This window comes from Pleurodeles waltl, chromosome 8 (assembly GCF_031143425.1).
Source record: "Pleurodeles waltl isolate 20211129_DDA chromosome 8, aPleWal1.hap1.20221129, whole genome shotgun sequence".
Lineage (NCBI taxonomy): Eukaryota > Metazoa > Chordata > Amphibia > Caudata > Salamandridae > Pleurodeles > Pleurodeles waltl.
In genome coordinates this window covers 692,750,197-692,764,128 of record NC_090447.1, presented here as the reverse complement: position 1 = coordinate 692,764,128, position 13,932 = coordinate 692,750,197, and positions in this window count along the sequence as shown.

The window sequence follows — 13,932 nt, the reverse complement described above, 5'->3', positions numbered from 1 at the left end:
CTGGGCGCCCCCTTTGTCTTCTCACGCAATTGGCAACATCCTGGTCCCTCCTGGGCCACAGCAGCATCCAAAAACCCTAACCGCGACCCTTGCAGCTAGCAAGGCTTGTTTGCGGTCTTTCTGAGTGGGAACACCTCTGCAAGCTTCTTCACGACGTGGGACATCCATCCTCCAAAGGGGAAGTTCCTAGTCCTCTTTGTTCTTGCAGAATCCACAGCTTCTACCATCCGGTGGCAGCTTCTTTGCACCCTCAGCTAACATTTCCTGGGCATCTGCCCAATCTCGACTTTGTCGCGACTCTTGGACTTGGTCCCCTTGTTCCACAGGTACTCTCGTCCGGAAATCCACTTTGGTTGCATTGCTGGTGTTGTTCTTCCTTGCAGAATTCCCCTATCACGACTTCTGTGCTCTCTGGGGAATATAGGTGCACTTTACACCTACTTTTCAGGGTCTTGGGGTGGGCTATTTTTCTAACCCTCACTGTTTTCTTACAGTCCCAGTGACCATCTACAAGCTCATATAGGTTTGGTGTCCATACGTTATTCGTATTCCACTTTTGGAGTATATGGTTTGTGTTGCCCCTATACCTATGTGCTCCTATTGCAATCTATTGTAACTATACACTGCTTGCATTACTTCCTTTTGCTATTACTGCATATTTTTGGTATTGTGTACATATATCTTGTGTATATTTGCTATCCTCATACTGAGGGTACTCACTGAGATACTTTTGGCATATTGTCATAAAAATAAAGTACCTTTATTTTTAGTATATCTGTGTATTGTGTTTTCTTATGATATTGTGCATATGACACCAGTGGTATGGTGGGAGCTTTACATGTCTCCTAGTTCAGCCTAAGCTGCTCAGCTATAGCTACCTTCTATCAGCCTAAGCTGCTAGAAACACCTCTTCTACACTAATAAGGGATAACTGGACCTGGTGCAGAATGTAAGTACCCCTTGGTACCCACTACAAACCAGGCCAGCCTCCTACAGTGGTCCCTTTCCAGGGCCTTCTAGAAGCTTTCCCTGCAGTATGCCTGGGTGTGGTTTGTGGGCTGGGCTAAGACTCTATAAAAGGGAGCCAGCCCAGCTCCACGTGCTCACTATTCAGAGGTCCCGGTGCAGAACAGCAGCAACTTCCTGAGCTCCTGTTCCGGAGGCCTACTTTGATCTTCCAGGCCTTGCCCTTTTCACTTTGCTGGTGATTCTTGATCAGGGTGGTAAGACAGAGGTCGGGCTGGGCCCCCAATCCCGTTCTCGAAGGCTTTTGAGTTCTTGGGCCTAATTTGAATGATAATACAATTGGCTCTCATGTGTGTGAATGTGCGCTCGAAGTTTGATGACAGTTTTATGCTAACTCTTGAATCGACAAGACGCGCAATTCTTTACTCATGCATAATCCATGCTATTCATTGTGCGCTACCATTTAATGGCATTTACTAAGTAGCATTCGAATCAGCAAGACGCGTGATTCATTTCCTGTGTTTAATTCATGTTATTCATTGTACGCTACCATTTCTTGGTATTCATATGGTGGCATTCGAATCAGTAAGACGCGCAATTCATTTTCTGTGCTAATTCATGTTATTCATTGTACACTACAATTTCTTGGCATTCATATGGTGGTATTCGAATCGGCAAGACGCGCCATTCATTTCCTGTGCTTAATTCATGTTGTTCATTGTACGCTACCATTTCTTGACATTGATATGGTGGCATTCAAAACGACAAGAATTCATTTCCTGTGCTTAAATTCACGTTATTCCTTGTATGCTACCAATTCTTGACATTCATATGGTGGCCTTCGAATCGGCAAGACATGTGATTCCTTTTCTTGTGCTTGGTTCATGATATTCAGTGTGCGCCACCATTCCTTGGCATTCACATGGTGGTCTTCGAATCGGCAAGATGCGTGATTCATTTCTTGTGTCTAATTCATTATATTCATTGTGTGTTACCATTTCATGACATTTATGGGCTGACATTCGAATCAGCAGAACGCGCGATTAATTTCTTGTGTTGAACCCATGCTACTCATCGTGCGTTACCATTTCATGACATTCATTTGGTGGTATTCGAATCGGCAATACGCGCAATTCATTTCTTGTGTTTAAAATCACGATGTTCATAGTACGCTACCATTTTCATGGCATTTACAACCTTTGTGAAAATCTGCAATGTGCGCAATTCATGTTCCTGCATTTTAAGGAAACTAAAGTGTTAGAATTATAGATGTGATATTGTATGTGCGTAGTAAGTTTCTCAAGTATGATTCATATGGTGGTAGAGAAATCATTCAGATTATTTTCTAGTCCTCATGCAAAAGTCTATACTTGAATCTGAAAGTTGTATCAACCTTTCTTGGTTCCCTCACAGGTATCCAGTCATCTTGAGGCCTAGTTATTTAAGTCCATGTTTAAGTTGTCCATGTTTTCAGTATGACAATGCTTAGAGTCATAGCCTGGTACTGATTAATGTGATGTAGTCTGGACATTCTGGGGGTCATTCTTACTTTGGCGGGCGGCGGAGGCCACCCGCCAAAGTAACCCCGTCAGAACACTTCACCGCGGTCGAAAGACCGCTGCGGTGATTCTGAGATTTGCCCTGGGCTGGCGGGCGGCCGCCAAAAGGCCGCCCGCCAGCCCAGGGCAAATCAACCTTCCCACGAGGACGCCGGCTCAGAATTGAGCCGGCGTAGTGGGAAGGTGCGACGGGTGCAGTGGCACCCATCGCGTATTTCAGTGTCTGCATAGCAGACACTGAAATACTTTGCGGGGCCCTCTTACGGGGGCCCCGCGGCACCCCCTACCGCCATCCTGTACAGGATGGCGGTAGGGGGTGTCTGAATCCCCATGGCGGCGGAGCGTGCTCCGCCGCCATGGAGGATTCAGAAGGGCAGCGGTAAACCGGCGGGTGACCGCCGGTTTACCCTTTCTGACCGCGGCTGAACCGCCGCGGTCAGAATGCCCTTCGGAGCACCGCCAGCCTGTCGGCGGTGCTCCCGTGGCCGGTGACCCTGGCGGTCACCGGCCGCCAGGGTCAGAATGAGGCCCTGTGTGTTTTAACCTTTTGCCTCCTACAGGTCTCCTTCCCCGCTGTTCCCATCCTAATCCCCTTTTCCCCACTTGGACTCTCTTAGACTCTGTGACATTCTAATCAGAGTACTGTAGCTGTCTTGAAGTGGAAGTGTTGGGAACATGCACAGACCCCGAGGATCTGGTGACTCTGACAGACAAGTTGTGTGTTGATTTTTATTTAGCGCTTGCAATAGTTGCATTTAGTTTGGCACAGATCTGAATTGAGGAAGACAAGCCGAAGGGCTTTGTCAGCCGCTGTACATGTGAGTGTGATGCCGCTAAAGCTGTGCTGGGATAAGTCGTTTACTGAGAAAGGTTGCAAAGGGATTGGTGGACAACCGTGATGCATAATTGGTTGAAAAGGTAGGCGAAAAGGATTTTGGGATTGAAATTCACTTCCTGATTTGATCGAAGAGTAGAGTAAAGTACATCAATGAACTTTTCAAAGCATTAAAGAGTGCCCTAATGGGAGATGTGTTAATTCCAGTTAGAATAGGATAAGTTACACCACCAGAAGGTACACCCGCATAGATCGTATTCGAAGAACAAGGTGCTGCGCCATGTTTTTGGCTGAAACAATGGTGCAAAGAGACAGAGAAAGAAGGGAGCTTAGCATTTCCTGCCCATGGAACACTTAATTTGAGAATCTTTAAGAATTTGAGGAGAGTATTGTATGATTCGAAACCTCCTCTGAGACCGGCACAATTTGAAGCATTAGCTATTTGGGAGTTAGTGGCTAGACAGCAACAGCAACAGAAATTTGAGAGGAGAATGAGAAAAGCTGAGAAAACCTCAGCTGAGACAAGATGGGATAAAGAGCAGAGAGTTTGGAGAGCTGAGACTTTACAGGGAATTGGGATGTCTCCAGCGATTACACAAGAGAATGAGAGCAAAGCTAGAAAGAGTACCAAAGAAAAGGATTTGTATCTTTCAGATGACAGAGCAGAAATCAACTTAGTCTAGAAATTATTTGACTTACGATGAAGAGTAAGACAATGACATCCTCCCCCATGATATGCAGCACATGAGACAGGTCCAAATACCAGTGCAGATCCTACAGCTCCGCTACCAATTGAAATGACACCAAGACAAGCAAAGTTTAGCTTTAACATTCCTTCTACTTCTACAATTCAGACACCTATACCACAGATTGACATGCCGAGGATTTACCCAGAGGTACCTAATGTAGCTACCGCAACAAATTTAATGATGCCGATGGGTCAAGCTTCCCACATGAGACAGATTTATCGGAAGCTGACATTTATTCAGATGGAGTCTACCCCTAATTTATTTACTGCAATGCAATCCCATACAATCTTGAGATACGCTCCTATAACAGGGTCACAGACAGAGATGCCTGCTTTCACAAGTCAGAATACAGGAATAACGTACCCCAGAGATCAGAACGTCTGACTGAGTCCAGATGCCGTATCAATACCTGTTACTATTGGTCCAATTATACCATTGTTTGCCCAAGGAAATAGTGAGAGCAGTGAACAGACAATTCTGAATCCAAGAGTAGGGATGGAAAGGTTCAATGAATATGTAGGGATGATGTCTACCATGAAACCAACATTTGACAGGACAAGTCCATTGATTGATTTGAGTTGTCCTAGGACTCCCCTGAATAATCAGGGGAGATCAGACATAGGTCCTAACCCATGTTTGCTGACACCAGAGACTCCGTGTCTAACGTTGCATCAAATTCCCAATGTGAGTAATAACAATATTTCTTTACAAAGTTTTTCAGCTCAGCAGTTAACTGAATGGTTGGAGATGCTGAGTAGCACACAAGAAGATTCCGGTAGAGGAAGTTGACTGAATTTGACTGGGCTTATAGTAGAGTCAGACGAATTAAATGAGACAACAATAGGGTTAGACAGAATTGACTCATACCGTGAAGATGAATTGTGATATTTGTGCAAACTAATTACCAACAAGGCAGAATTAGTACATCAGAGAATAGCAGACCTGGATGAGAAATATGACATAGAAATTGAGAGAATGAAACATTTGAAAAGAAGTTTCAGATTAGAATTTGACTCAAAAGACATTGAGAACATAAGAATACCAGGAATGAAAATTCATATTAGGGAATTAATCCAGAGCATTCAAACATGGGGAACATTAGATAAATGGGAAGGCAGATGGGTGAAGAAACAAGACAGGAAGAAAAGGGATTCAGCAAATCTTACTACAAATGTGCAGCAGGTTGATGACCAAGTGAAAATATTACCAATTAGAGAAATTCCAGGAGGGAACTTTATTCATGTCCCTTGGAGCAGAAGTGACATATTGTCGTTTACAAATGATTACCCCAGGTTGAGAGAGAAACCAGTGGAATGGGACCAGCAAACGGATAGGTTTGTGAAACTTGCAAAATGCCTGTGGGAGGATTTGAACACCCTATTAGAGATAGTGGTTCCAGAAGATTTATGGTTTCAATGTAAAAGATGCATAGATTGGCTAACAAGAGAACCTCCATAAGATCCAACTATAGGTGCACCATCTCCTGAAGTAATGAAATACTATAAGAAGGTGATTGAATTTTTGAAACTGAGAATTTCTCCCAAGAATATTGATTGGCAGAGAATAGACAGGACAGCTCAGGAAGGAAAAGAGTCCATACATGCATATTATGAGAGAGTGTTGCAGGCTTTTAAACATTACGGTGGTACAGAAACAATTGAGCCGAAGGACGTGATTCATTTTGTGTTTAGATTTGTTGAAGGATTGAGACATGAAATTAGCCAGATAATTAAGTCATTTGATTTGTTGGCAAATGAAGCAGATTGATGAGGTGTCGCAATATGCAAAATATTGTAGTGAGGAGATTGAGTTGAAGCAAAGTAGGTCGAAAGAGAAGGCAATGGTGATGCAGATTAAAGCAGCACAATCAGAAATGCAAGGGAGTTTTCCACAGCAGCAGCAGCAGGGAAATGTGTGGTTGCAGAATCAAGCGAAAGGTAGAGGTCGAGGCGGAATTGGAAATGTGAACCATGGTCCAGATTCGAATACTGTAGTCACTCAGCATGATGTGCAGGGAATGAAAAGGATGTTACCATGTCATGCTTGTGGACGCCTCAGACATTGAAAACGGGAGTGTCCAATGCTAGTGCAGAAAGGTGTTGTTCCACAAATGAATTAAATAAATTATTTTCCGAATATGGGAGGACCAAGAATGAGAGGTAAAAATCCAAATTTCCAAAACTATGTGAATCAGGTGCAAGGTCTTCAGCCTATGCAACAAATGCAAATGCCACATTTGCAGATGCCCTAGTCGCAGCAAATGCAACCCCATGCCCAAATGGTATCTAGGCAACAAATTCAGATACCTCAAGCCACAATGGAACAGCAACAGATGATGCTTCCTCAGCAGGGCACAGGTCAAAGATTTAACACAAGTAATAACACAGTACACCAATACCCAATAGACAGTGAGGATGGATCGACTGATGACTGGGTGAGTGAGAGTTTGGATGAAGAAGAATGTGTGCTAGCGGCTTCATTAGAAGTAGATTAGAAGGGTCCATATGTAAAAGTCTAAATTTTAGTTGACACAGGAGCTACATGCTCCACAGTGAGAAGTGAAGAAGTACCAAACTTGCCTCTTTCAGGGAAAACCGTGCAGATTGTAGGAATTGCAAACCAGTATTTAACAAACTCGATTACAGAGCCCATTTCAGTTAAAATTTGAAACTTCAGAGGCTTACATAAATTTGTAGTCTGTGACTCAAGTTCGGTTTCCTTACTAGGAAGAGATTTACTATGCAAAACAAGATGTTCTATTACCTGTTAAAATTATAGAATTGTCATTCAGACAAATATTGATGATGAAGATGACCCACCAGTGGTAACTGACAGAGACTCAGTGAATGAAGAGTACCCTTTGATTAGTTTCTTTCCTGTTTTTACAATGCAAGATCTTCCTTCTGACTTACAGGGAACAGTCAAAATGAAAGTTTGGGATTTTTCAGGAAAGGAGATTGGTTTAATCAAAGAAGTTGAGCCAGTTAAAAAACCTGGTTAAGCCTCTCCAGATTCCCCAATACCACATGACACAGGATGTTGCTGAAGGAATTGCCCTGATAATTACAGAATTTGTAAGGCAAGGCATCTTAAAAGAAGTTCTGAGCAGCCCATGCAATTTGCCTATAGTGGGATTGCAGAAGCCTTGTGGAAAATTTCGAATAGTTCACGATTTGAGGAAAATCAATGAAATTGTGACTAAATGTTGTCCAATAGTATCAAATTCAGCAGTGATATTGTTTCAGATCCCATGTGATGCTGAATGGTTCACAGTAGTGGACCTATCACAAGCATTCTTTTCTGTACCTCTTCATGATGAAAGCCAGTTTCTCTTCTGTTTTACATTTTTGATTACGTATTTTGTTGGTGTAGAATTCCTCAAGGATTTTCAGAGTCACCATCCATTTTCAACCAGATACTGAAGAAGAATCTAGAGTTGTTGGAAATGCCACCTCAATCGACACTAGTGCAGTACATTGATGACTTGTTGATCGCTTCGAAGATGAAGGAAGCATGCAGGCATGATAGTATTGCTTTGTTAAATCTTTTGGGAAAGAATGGACATAAAGTGTCCCTGGCAAAGTTACAATACTGCCTGGCAGAAGTGAAGTACTTAGGACATTTGATTGAAAAGGGAGCTAGAAAGATTTCCAGAGAGAAAGTCACCACCATATTGCAGATGAATCCCCCAGCTACACAAAGGGATGTAAGAATGTTTTTGGCAATGGTGAATTACTGTTGACAGTGGATTCCTAAATTTTTTATCATCTCAAAACCACTGTAGAAGTTGACACACAAAGAAGATACTGATCCCTTAGAGTTAGATCCAGCTTGCATGAAAGCGCTTACTGAGTTGAGAGAAACTCTGTGCAAAGCCCCGGCTTTGGGAATGCCTGACTACAGAAAAACTTTTATGTTGTTTTGTCATGAGCGTGACGCATGATTCTTGTCTGTTCGGACGCAAGTCCATGGTGGTGTAAACCGCCCATTAGCATATTTTTCAGCTACTTTGGACCCAGTTGCAGCATCTTTACCAGGTTGTTTGTGAACTGTGGCACCAATTGGTCTGAGTCTAACTCAGAGTGAGAGCATTGTGATGGGACACCCCTTAACTGTTTTGGTCCCTCACTCCATTGAAGTTTTGCTTACCAGAACGAAAACCCAATACCTCACGAAGGCAAGACTGACCAGAAACAAAACCATTATTTTGGGTTCACCAAATGTTACTCTGAAAAGGTGTACCTTGCTTAACCCAGCAACCTTACTTCCAAAAGAAACATGGAAGTTGACAAATTGAAAGATGTCGAACATGACTGTCTAGAAGTCACTGATTTGTGCACAAAACCTAGACCTGACATACAAGATACCCGATTGGAAGAAAATGACCAAATAATTTTTGTCAATGGTTCCTGTTTAAGAGATAACATGGGAACACTGAAAGCAGGGTATGCAGTGTGCACAATTTCTGGCATACTCAAAGCTTCCTGGCTTTGAGGAGTATATTCCTTGCAAGTGACTGAATTAGTAGCTCTTACTAGAGCATGCTATGTTTCTCCATAACTTAAAGTTACCATTTACACAGACTACCAGTATGGATTTGGAATAGTCCATTATTTCAGTCAGCTATGGTAACAGAGAGGTTTCCTGACCTCTTCGGGTTTGCCAGTTAGAAATGGTGAAAGAATTCATGATTTGTTACAAGCTTTTCAAATGCCCAAAAAGATTGCTATAGTGAAATGCAGTGCCCACCAGAGATCACAAGAGTTTGTATCAATGAGAGATGGATATGCGGATCAAGTCGCAAGGTTTTGCGCACTGAACTGTATATCGTGCAAAGACTAATGGGAACTGTTACCTGAAGAAGAAATTGTGCAAATTATTCCTTAACTGTGATTGAAACTTGGGAAGAGTTGAAAGCACTTCAAGACAATGCTGACAAAGATGAAAAGAAAATTTGGGTCAAAATGAAATGTGCACAAAGGGATGATGATGTGAGTGTCAGGAGAAGGACAAATAATATTGCTGAACAACTTGTTGGCACACATGGCTGGATATTATCATGGTCAAGCACATGTTGGGAGGGATGCTATGGTTCAAACCTTTAAACAGTTTTGGTTGAACCCAAAGTTTAGACAGGTTGCCGGAGCAAATTGCCATTGCATTATCTGTCAACAGATGAACATGGCTAAAAGGATTGTGGTTAATATGAGCCACATTGCAAAAGCGGGAGGTCCATTTAGCAGAATGCAGATGGATTTTATTGAGATGCCTGTGTGTGGCTGATTGAGATACATGCTGGTGATTGTTTGCAATCTTAGTCACTGGATTGAAGCTTACCCCACATGGAGAAATTACAGCCTTACTGTAGTAAAGCTAGTGCTTAGGGAACTGATACCTCATTCTGTTTTTCCGGTTTCTTTAAAATCAGATAGAGGAAGTCAGTTCAACAATAAAGTAATTAAATTATTATGCTCAGCTTTAAACATTGAGGAAAAGTTGCATTGTAGTCATTGCCCTTAAGCCTCAGGACGTGTTGAGCAAATGAATGGTACCTTGAAAAGGTGTGTGCGTCCATGAATCAGAAATGGCTAGATATATTGCTGTTAGTTCCGATGAGTATGAGGAATACACCCGACAGAAGAACGGGACTGTCACCGCATGAAATCCTCATGGGCAGAGCAATGAGATTGCCAGCGGCTCCTGCCAATGCTCTTGTGCACATGACAGATGATATGGTGTTGAATTACTGCAAGGGTCTGGCTGATGTGGTTCGCTTTTCTCTCTTCAGGTGGAGGCCACAACTGTGCAGCCATTCCAAGACCAGAGTCACAACCTAAGAGCTGGAGATTGAGTTGTAATCAGAAAAAATGTGAGGAGGACTTGCCTGGAGCCGCGGTGGAAAGGGCTGTACCAAGTAGTACTGGTTACTACTACTGCTGTGAAATGCGCTGGAGTTCTGAACTGGATTCAATGCCAGCCATACTAGGAAAGTACCTTGTCCCTTGGATAATGAAGAAAAGTTGTTTAGAGTACTAACAACTTCCAGACAAACTCCAGAATCAAAGAAGGAAGCTGGAAGATCGGAGACAGACTGAGCGGACTGAAGACAGTGGAAACACCCCTGTGAGAGACAAAACGGAGGGTATACAAGTAGGAAAGTACCATCTTGCCTGGCATGTTACCCCCATTTTTACTTGTGTGTCTATTTGTTTTTGCCTGTGTCACTGGGATCCTGCTAGCCAGGACCCCAGTGCGCATAGTTTGTGGCCTATATGTGTTCCCTGTGTGGTGCCTAATTGTATCACTGAGGCTCTGCTAACCAGAACCTCAGTGTTTATGCTCTCTCTGCTTTTTAAATTGTCACTGCAGGCTAGTGACCATTTACATCAATTCTAATTGCCACACTGGAACACCCTTATAATTCCCTAGTATATGGTACCTAGGTACCCAGGATATTGGGGTTCCAGGTGATCCCTATGGGCTGCAGCATTTCTTTTGCCACCCATAGGGAGCTCAGACAATTCTTACATAGGACTGCCACTGCAGCCTGAGTGAAATAACGTCCACGTTATTTCACAGCCATTTTACACTGCACTTAAGTAACTTATAAGTCACCTATATGTCTAACCCTCACTTAGTGAAGGTTAGGTGCAAAGTAACTAAGTGTATGGGCACCCTGGCACTAGCCAAGGTGCCCCCACATTGTTCAGGGCAATTTCCCGGAACTCTGTGAGTGCGGGGACACCATTACACACGTGCACTACATATAGGTCAATACCTACATGTAGCTTCACAATGGTAACTCCAAACATGGCCATGTAACCTGTCTAAGATCATGGAATTGTCCCCCCAAGCCAAATCTGGTATTGGGGTGCCAATCCCAGGCATCCCCAGGGCTCCAGCATGGACCCTGGGTACTGCCAAACTAACTCTCTGAGGTTTCTGCCCTCCTGGGGGCTGGCCAGCCCAGTCCCAGGAAGGCAGAACAAAGGATTTCCTCTGAGAGAGGGTGTTACACCCTGTCCCTTTGGAAATAGGTGTTAAGGGCCTGAGAGGGGTAGCCTCTCCTGGCCTCTGGGAATGCTTTTAAGGGCACAGATGGTGCCCTTCTTGCATAAACCAGTCTACACTGGTTCAGGGATCCCCCAGCCCCTGCTCTGGTGCGAAACTGGACAAAGGAAAGGGGAGTGACCACTCCCCTGTCCATCACCACCCCAGGGGTGGTGCCCAGAGCTCCTCCAGTGTGTCCCAGACCTCTGCCATCTTGAATGCAGAGGTGTGAGGGCACAATGGAGGCCTCTGAGTGGCCAGTGCCAGCAGGTGACGTCAGAGACCCCTCCTGATAGGTTCTTACCTGGCTAGGTAGCCAATCCTCCTCTGAGGGCTAATTAGGGTCTCTCCTGTGGGTTCCTCTTCAGATAACGAATGCAAGAGCTCACCAGAGTTCCTCTGCATCTCCCTCTTTGACTTCTGCCAAGGACCGACCGCTGACTGCTCCAGGACGCCTGTAAAACCGCAACAAAGTAGCAAGAAGACTATCAGCAACATTGTAGCTCCTAATCCTGACGGCTTTCTCGACTATTTCCTGGTGGTGCACGCTCAGAGGGCTGTCTGCCTTCACCTTGCACTGGAAGCCAAGAAGAAATCTCCCGTGGGTCAACGGAATCTTCCCCCTGCTAACGCAGGCACCAAACTTCTGCATCACTGGTCCTCTAGGTCCCCTCTCATCTTCACAAGCGTGGTCCCTGGAACACAGGAGCTAGATCCAAGTGACCCCGACAGTCCAGTGGTCCTTCTGTCCAAATTTGGTGGAGGTAAGTCCTTGCCTCCTCATGCCAGACAGTAATCCTGTCTACTGCATGATCTGCAGCTGCTGGGGCTTCTGTGCGCTTTTGCAAGGATTCCTTTGTGCACAGCACAGCCCAAGTCCCCAGCACCCTGTCCTGCATTGCTCAACTTGCTGAGTTGACCACCGGCTTCGTGGGACCCTCTTTTGTTGTGTTGAGATGACCGCTGTGCTCAGATTTCTTGAACGCCTGTTCAAGTGCTTCTGCGTGTGGTTCCTGCTTCTGCGTGGGCTCTCTCTGTTGCTGGGTGACCCTTCTGTCTCCTCCTCCAAGGGGCGACCTCCTGGCCCTTCCTGGGCCCGGGCCGCACCCATTATCTTCAACTGCAACTCTTGCAGCTAGCAAGGCTTGTTTGTGGTATTTCTCCATGGAAACTACTCTGCATCCTCCAGCACACCGTGGGACATTTTCTGACCAAAGGAAAAGTTCCTGGCACCTTCCATTGTTGCAGAATCTTCAGCTTCCTCCACCCGGAGGCAGCCCTTTTGCACCTTCATCCGGGGTTTAGTGGGCTCCTGCCCCCCCGGACACTTGCCTGACTCTTGTACTTGGTCCCCTTCCTTTGCAGGTCCTCAGGTCCAGGAATCCACCTTCAGTGCTTTGCAGTCAGTTGTTGTCTTTGAAGAATCCCCTATCTCGACTTTACAGTCTTTCTGGGGTATTAGGGTAACTTTACTCCTACTTTTTAGGTTCTTGGGTTGAGTATCTTGGACACCCTTAATGTTTTCTTACACTCCCAGCGACCCTCTACACACTATACTAGGCCTGGGGTCCATTCGTGGTTCGCATTCAACTTTTGGAGTATATAGTTTGTGTTGCCCCTAGGCCTATTGCATCCTATTGTGTTCTATTGTGTTTGCACTATTTTCCTAACTGTTTACTTACCTGATTTTGGTTTGTGTGTATATTTTGTGTATATTACTTACCTCCTAAGGGAGTATATCCTCTGAGATACTTTTGGCATATTGTCACTAAAATAAAGTACCTTTATTTTTAGTAACTCTGAGTATTGTGTTTTCTTGTGATCTAGTGCTATATGATATACGTGGTATAGTAGGAGCTTTGCATGTCTCTAAGCTGCTCTGCTATAGCTACTTCTATCAGCCTAAGCTGCTAGAACACTACTAATCTAGCAATAAGGGATAACTGTACCTGGCACAAGGTGTAAGTACCATCAGGTACCCACTATAAGCCAGGCCAGCCTCCTACAATACAGGAGAGTGATGGTGAACAAACCTTAACTGAGATAGTGGGAGAGTCTAGTCAGAGAAGGGCTCCCCCAGAAGCAGACGGTTTTGAAAGACAAACGGAGCAAACTGCAGACCTCATGGAAGGAGCTGAGTTGGATCAAAGTCAAAACAATCTGATTCCTCCAAGAGAAATCGCAGGTACCTCAAGTCAAAATCCCGTGGAATTTGAAGATGAAAGTCCACATTGAAAAGAGCATTGACCAAGGGTCCACTGAAAGAGAATAAGTGGCTGAAGCCACAAGCCAAGAGAAAAGAATTGATTTCAGTATCAACAATAGACAAATAAGTAGACACCATGAGAAAGGAAGATTTGAGTGATGGAGAATTAAATGAAGATTGAAGACTAAAAAGAAAAAGAACTGCAAATAGAAGCTACACAGGTCCTGAAAGGGCATTTGCAACACCTAGTGACTGGCAAAGTTAATTTTTGTCCTTTTGTTTTGATTGAGAGATTCCAGGTCAATACTTTGGCATGTGAAATAAGTAAATGAACTTAACTTTGAGAATATTTTGTGTAACTGAGAAAGAAAGACACAATTGAAGGAAACCTGAAGAGATTTTTGAGATAACCTGTTTTGACAAGTTGCTGAACTGATTTTGACAAATTGCCGATATTGACAAAAGTTCTGGAGGATAGACTGAAAGCTGAAAAATAATTGCCAAAGAAAATTGAAGATTTTTGTTTTGCTCTTTCACAGCATAGATATTTTTCTCCTTCTACTTCCT